Source organism: Rhinopithecus bieti, unplaced genomic scaffold, assembly GCF_001698545.2.
Source record: "Rhinopithecus bieti isolate Rb0 unplaced genomic scaffold, ASM169854v2 scaffold_10088, whole genome shotgun sequence".
In the NCBI taxonomy this organism is placed as follows: domain Eukaryota; kingdom Metazoa; phylum Chordata; class Mammalia; order Primates; family Cercopithecidae; genus Rhinopithecus; species Rhinopithecus bieti.
The window spans coordinates 1047976-1054716 of NW_016806409.1; positions in this window are offsets into that span (position 1 = coordinate 1047976).

The following is a 6741-nucleotide window of genomic DNA, read 5'->3' on the forward strand; positions in this document are numbered from 1 at the left end:
TCCTCCACTCCCTCTCAACCCTCAGACCTTTCCTCACACTCAACCCTTAACTATCTTGTTTTTGCTTTTTGAGACAGGGTCTTGCTCTGTTGCTCAGGCTAGAGTGAAGTGGTGCTATCACAGCTCACTGCAGCCTCAACCTCCCTGGCTGAAGCGATCCACCCACCTCAGCCTCCCAAGTAGCTGGGACCGCAGCAGTACACCACCATGCCCAGCTCATTTTTGACAAGGTTTCGCCATGTTGCCCAGGCTGGTCTCGAACTGCTGGGCTCAAGCGACCCTCCAACCTCTTCCTCCCAAAGTGCTGGGATTATAGGCATGACTTGTACAACCGGTACATATAGATCATGCCTGGCCAGCCCTTAACTATATAAAGATGTCTGCACAGAGAACCAAAGATACAGACAGATTTGGTTACGGTTGTTTTCAAAACTTTCATTATCTTTTTAATTAAATATTCACTGTAGAAAAGTCAGAAACTATAGATAAGCAATACAAAAAAATGTAATTAGCCATCATTTTGCCACCTGGAGGTAAACACTACCAGATTTTTTCCACACATATAAAATCATGTTTTTCAAAATGGGCTCATGCTGTACAAATTATTTTGTAATTTGCTTTTCTCACTCAACAATATGTTGTGAACATCTTTCCATATCAATAAATATTTGTCTGCATCATCATTTAACAGCTGCATGATTTTCCACTATATGCATTCATGTACCAAGCCCTAGTGGTGGACAGTATGATAGTATGTTCTCTCTCTCTCTCTTTTTTTTTTTCTAGAGACAGGGTCTCACTCTGCCACCCAGAGCCAGATTGCAGTGGTGCCATCATCATAGCCCACTGCAGCCTCAGACTTCTGAACTCGAGCAATCCTCCTGCCGCAGCCTCCCAAGTAGCTGGGACTACAGGCACATGACCCTGTGCCCAAATAATTTTTTTTTTAAGAGACCAAGTCTTGTTATGTTGCTCAGGCTGGTGTTGAACTCCTGGCCTCAAGTGATCCTCTGGCCTCTGTGCCTGTCCTCTCTCTGTTCTAAACTACACTCTGATTTGTATCTGCTGCAGGGGGATACAGCAGACAGAGAAGGGTAGGCCCTTAGCCCTTCCAGCCTCCACCCAGCCCCCTCCATCCTCCTAGCCTGGCTCAGACCCCATTCTCTGGGGTGCCTCCTTTCCTGCTTCCCCGAATGGAAGGCCCCAACTTCTTCTTCTTTTTTTGTTCTTGTTTTTTTTTTTTTGAGACAGAGTCTCGCTCTGTCGCCCGGGCTGGAGTGCAGTGGCACGATCTCGGCTCACTGCAAGTTCCGCCTCCCAGGTTCACGCCATTCTCCTGCCTCAGCCTCCCAAGTAGCTGGGACTACAGGCGCCCACCACCACGCCCAGCTAATTTTTTGTATTTTTAGTAGAGACAGGGTTTCACCGTGTTAGCCAGAATGGTCTCGATCTCCTGACCTCGTGATCTGCCCGCCTTGGCCTCCCAAAGTGCTGGGATTACAGGCGTGAGCCACGGCGCCCGGCCTGGAAGGCCCCAACTTCTAAAGCCTCAGGCCAAACCCTAGACTGGTGCCTAGACTGCGCAACAGGATAGTACCAGCCATGGAGAGAGATGCCTGGATGCCCTTTCAAGGAGCCTACAGCCAAGCTGTTCCTGCTTCAAGCCGAGGTGGGGACAAGATGACCTCCCCATGCCCTTCTTTTGCATCAGAATCTGCTAGATGACCTTCTGCTTACAGAGTAAAGCCCAGATGATATGTGGCATCAACCCACACACAAGGTGCCTGGTGTTTGCAAATAGGCCAGCCTCTAATTCAAACGGCAGTTTTACCACGTGACTGCTGCCCACTGGTTGTGCTTGGGCCCTTGGCCCTGGCCCAGTGCCTGGCACGGCGTGGTGGTCAGCAAGCTGGGTGAAGAGAACACAGTGTCTCTGGCTGAGCCTTGGTGACCAGCAAGTCTGTTCATCCATGACCCGTTCCTGTGGAAGGGAACTGAGCCTAGTGGCCACTAGATGGCAGTGCTCAGCTGGTCAGGTGTGAGCGGCCACAGCCACAGCAGTTTAGAGGCAGGGAGAAAGCCTGTCTGGTAGCTGCAGGTGGAGTTTTCTAAAACTCAGATTTGTTTCACCCAGAGGCATCACCCCCTTTGTTCTCTAGACTTGACTCTGACTGCTATAGCACTGTCCTCAAGGAGAGGGAGCAAAACCTTGGCCACTCAATAGCTGTGCAGTCTTTGATGACTTCAAGAACCTTGCCTGAGTCTTCATTTCCATGTCTGTAAAATGGGGATTCAGCCATGCCTGCTCCCCAGGTAGATGTAAGAATAAAATCAGTGAAAGCTGGACACAGCAGGTGCTTGACAAATTAGAACTTCCGTTTCATAACACCTCCCAGGGGCTTTACCTATCGACATGTTAGGGGATCTGCCATGGGGTTGGCGGAGCGGCGGGAGCTGGGGCCTCTGAAGGGGCTCCTGTGTCCTGTTAACTCCTTTGGGAGTAAGTGGACATCCCTCCCCCAAGGGTAGTTACTTGGCAGTGTGGACGGGACAGAGGGCAGCAGCTGGTGAGGCACGGGGGAGAGCCAGCACTGTCTACCCCCAGATCACGAGCTCGTGGTGGCTTCATCTCCACAAGCAAGTTATCTCTGCCGGCTCAGAGTAGAGACTGCTTTCCCGCCTGCTTTCTGGGCTCTCTGACTCCCCCAGTGGGTGCTGTTTTCTCCACCCTCACCCCTCCCCATCCCTAGACTTGAGCCCCACAACTCCATCCAGTTTGAAAAGCTCTGTGTGTCACTCTCTCTCGGGTGTGGGTCTCATTTGCATCTCATCCTGAAGCTTTACAAGGAGAGGGACCATGCCTTTCCCCCAACAGATGGGGACTTCCTGATGCTAGGACCTATGTCTTCCCAGCAAACTGGGGTCTCTCTAAGGACAGTGTTTCTCCCAATCCCAGGCTAAAGCACCCACAGGACAGGAGTCATCCTCTTCCCTTGGATAGGGGCTCCCTGGGGCTAGAACCCATTGTCAGATGGGAGCTCCTTGAGGGCAGGAGCTCCTATTCTGTTGGAGAGGGGGCTGCCTCAGGGTAGGGCCCATTCCTTACCTGCATCCTCAGCCTGTGCCCAGCCAGGCTCTGCTGTCTAGAACCGACTCCTGTGGCTGCAGAATGGTTCCTGGCTGAACCCAGGGTCCCTTCCTCTTGCTCTTCCCTGGCCTTCTCAGCATTGGCTCACTCACCTTCACAGACCCCAGGCTGCTGCGCTGGGGTTAATAAGCTCAGGCCCATTCTCCCTTGCTTTTCCCCACCCCAGCCAGGGCCTGCTCCAGCCTGCCCCTGACCTCCCAGCTTGTAACCCTGAGAGCAGCTTTTTAATTGCTTTGCCTGATCTGCTCTGTTCCCCACTCTCCTCAACCTCCCTGATTGGCTCCCTCTGGAGGGTGAAAGGCGGGGACCAGATGTGGCCCTGGTGGGAGGAGCGGCTGGCGGGTGGCCAACCCAGCAGTCCTCCAAATGGACAGGATGAGCCTGAGAACAGAGAACGGAGGCAGGAGGGCTGCATGCGAGCTGGGGGAAGCCCTCAGGGTGAGCTGGAAAACACAGCCACCATCTCTGGTGGGGCCTGTGTGGTGATTCCTCTGCCCCACATTCTTTTTTTTTTTTTTTTTTTGAGGCGGAGTCTCACTCTCGCCCAGGCTGGAGTGCAGTGGCACGATCTCTCGGCTCACTGCAGCTTCTGCCTCTCAGGTTCTAGTGATTCTCCTGCCTCAGCTTCCCAAATAGCTGGGATTACACCATGCCTGGCTAAATTTTTGTATTTTTAGTGGAGACGGGGTTTCACCATGTTGGCCAGGCTGGTCTTGAGCTCCCGACCTCAAGTGATCCTCCCACCTCGGCCTCCCAAAGTGCTGGGATTACAGGTGTGAACCACCATGCCGGCCCCCACATTCTTTATCTCAAGCCCTCCTGGATCCTTCTTCACAAAGAACCATGGAAGAAGGGAAGATGACCATGAACCAAATTCTGCCTGGGAGCTGGGATATTCCAGACATGACCAAGAGCCAAGGGGCCATTCCTAGGGGAATCTGGGGATCTGGGAGGCAGCACTCCTGAGTTAGTAGCCACCAAAGAGGCTCCCCAGGTGGTGATGAAGTCCCCTTTGTGGGCCAAGCTGATAGCCATGTGTAAGGGGAACACAGAGAGAAAACCCAACCCCTTCTCCTTGGCAGATACCAACACTGATTGAGATTTTGGCTTACACTCAGGTGATAGGAATAGGTGCCATCCTGATTTAGTGCACGGAGGGACCATGTCTTGTTCTGTTTTCAGCCTCTGGCACTGAGCCTGGTTCTTTGAACTGGGCAGGATTTGTACCCCAGGGTGGGGACCCAGGTGTGAGCTGTGGGGACTGAGTCAAGCAAGGAGGTTGGCATAAAAGGCCTGGGGCACGAGGATTTCTAAACTCATAGAAGTGGAATGAGAGGCTCTGCCAGGCCTTCGGGGTGGAAGAGGCAGGATGAGGCGGGGAGAGGGGGGCATTAGACAAGGCTGGGTCCTCAGCGGATAGGGAGCCATCGATTGCCGCTTCTCATGGATGACTCTTTATGTAAGAACAATCCAATCTGAGTCTCATCGCCACCCACGGAGGTCAGCTGGGAGCTGGCTGTCAGCTTGCTGCCCCCTGGAGCCCCTGCCAGCTCCCTGCGAAGCTCAAAGCTCAGACCAGCCAAGCTGCCTCCTGGTGTGGGGGACGCCACACCGCGAGCGGGCACTCTCAGCCCGACCTCCTGTGATTGAGGGCAGGAGCCGCACATGCTTGACTCCATCAGCACAGAGTCTTTGTGAATTTAATGGGTCACCTGGGAGCATATTTTGCACCACAGAGCCACAAATGTTTGCAGAGTGAATGACCGGCTGTAGAACACACTTGTCAAGAGTGACCTCTTCCACTTGAGCTGCCCCCGGCCCAGGCAAAATTCTGCCCCTTGCAACGGACCCTATGGGGTGAAGGTTGCCCTCCTGGCCCTCGTTACCAGCTGCCTTGCCCTGTGCCTGTTGCCGCCTCACTTGCAGGGGTGATGGTGATGATCAAATAAGATAATATATGTGAAAGCCCCGGGAAATGGCGAATGTTATTCAATTTGAATCCAACCAACACTCAGCGAGGCCTCCTGAGGTCAAGGCACCAGGCCAGGGTGCTGGGGGCTATGATGGTGTGCATCTGTGACTGCTTCTCTGGAAATCATGGCACATAGCGGGGGGAAACCTCATTAAGACTAATTGGAAAGGAGGGAACCCCAAGCACATGAAATGTCTGTCCTTTTCACTTCCCTCTAGAAGTGAGCAGACATTATTCACTTCTGGAGGAAAGCAGCTCGGTGTGATGCAGAGAAGCAGACCTCAGATCCAGAACGCTTGAGTGTAACTCTGGGCAGGTTTTGTGACCCTTTCAGAGCCTATCATTATCTCCCTTATGAGGTGATGCAGCTCAGTGAAGGGCCTGGCAGCCAGTGGGTGCTCGATGCTCCTGGCTATTCTTTCCTCTACTCCAAAAAGGGCTCAGAGGCTGGGCATGGTGGCCCATGCCTGTAGTCCTAGCACTTTGGGAAGCCAAGGTGGGTGGATCACTTGAGGTCAGGAGTTCGAGACCAGCCTGGCCAACATGGTGAAACCCTATCTCTACTAAAAATACAGGTGTGAGCCAGGTGTGGTAGCTCACACCTGTAGTCCCAGCACTTCAGGAGACTGAAGCAGGAGAATGGTTTGAACCTGGGAAGCAAAGCTTGCAGTAAGCTGAGATCGCACCATTGCACTACAGCCTGGGAGTTGCAGTGAGACTGTCTCAAAACAAAACAAAAAACAGAAACAAAAAGGGCTCAGAGCTGAGGGGCTGACCTGGTAGAGGCTGCTCCCCCAGAACAGCCAGGACTCACTTGAAATTAGCCGCATTTATTTACATGCTTCTCCCAATGCTCTAAATACCTTTAACATGTTTGTTTTCAGAAGCAGGTTAAACACAGACTCCTGTAATTTTGTTTACACTATTAATTCATTCAGCCAACCATGTCTTCATGGGGAGAATGGAGGGAAACTTATGTGGCACTGTCGCACAATCCAAGGGAGTGGAGATGGAAGTCACGAACCAGGTGGAGGCATGGCGGCATAGCAGACTGCACTGGACTCAGGCCTGCGGGGCTTAGCTTGGAGCCTCACCTAAGACCTGGTGACCACTAAGATAGAACTCCTAGCAACCCACCCCCAAGGCTGTAGAAGGGTGGAACAGACCTCCAGGTGCAATTACTCCCAAACCCACGGAGAAGAGGAGGCCCTTCGGGGCGTATTGGGCTGTGGAGTGAAGAGCCGGGCTCAGACCTCAGGCTCCAGGAGGCAGAGTGAGAACTGTTTTCTGTATATACTCAGAAGTTTCCTGAGGTCTTAAGAGTAGGAAGGTGAGAAAGGGAAGGTGTTGCTATCCTATCTAGGTGTACAGAGAGACACACACACCAAGGATGGAGATGGTTTACTGTTATACCAAAAATATATGTATATATCTATATATATATGCAGAAATAAAGGATCAGAAGGCTATAAACCCAAGTATCATTAGCATTTGTATCTGGGTGCAGCATTAAGGCTGAATTCTCCTTTCTTTACACTTTTACACTGAACGTGTATCCTATTTACAATAGAGTGAAACAATAAAGCTGTGTTCATTTGGAAATCAAGGCACCATTATCATC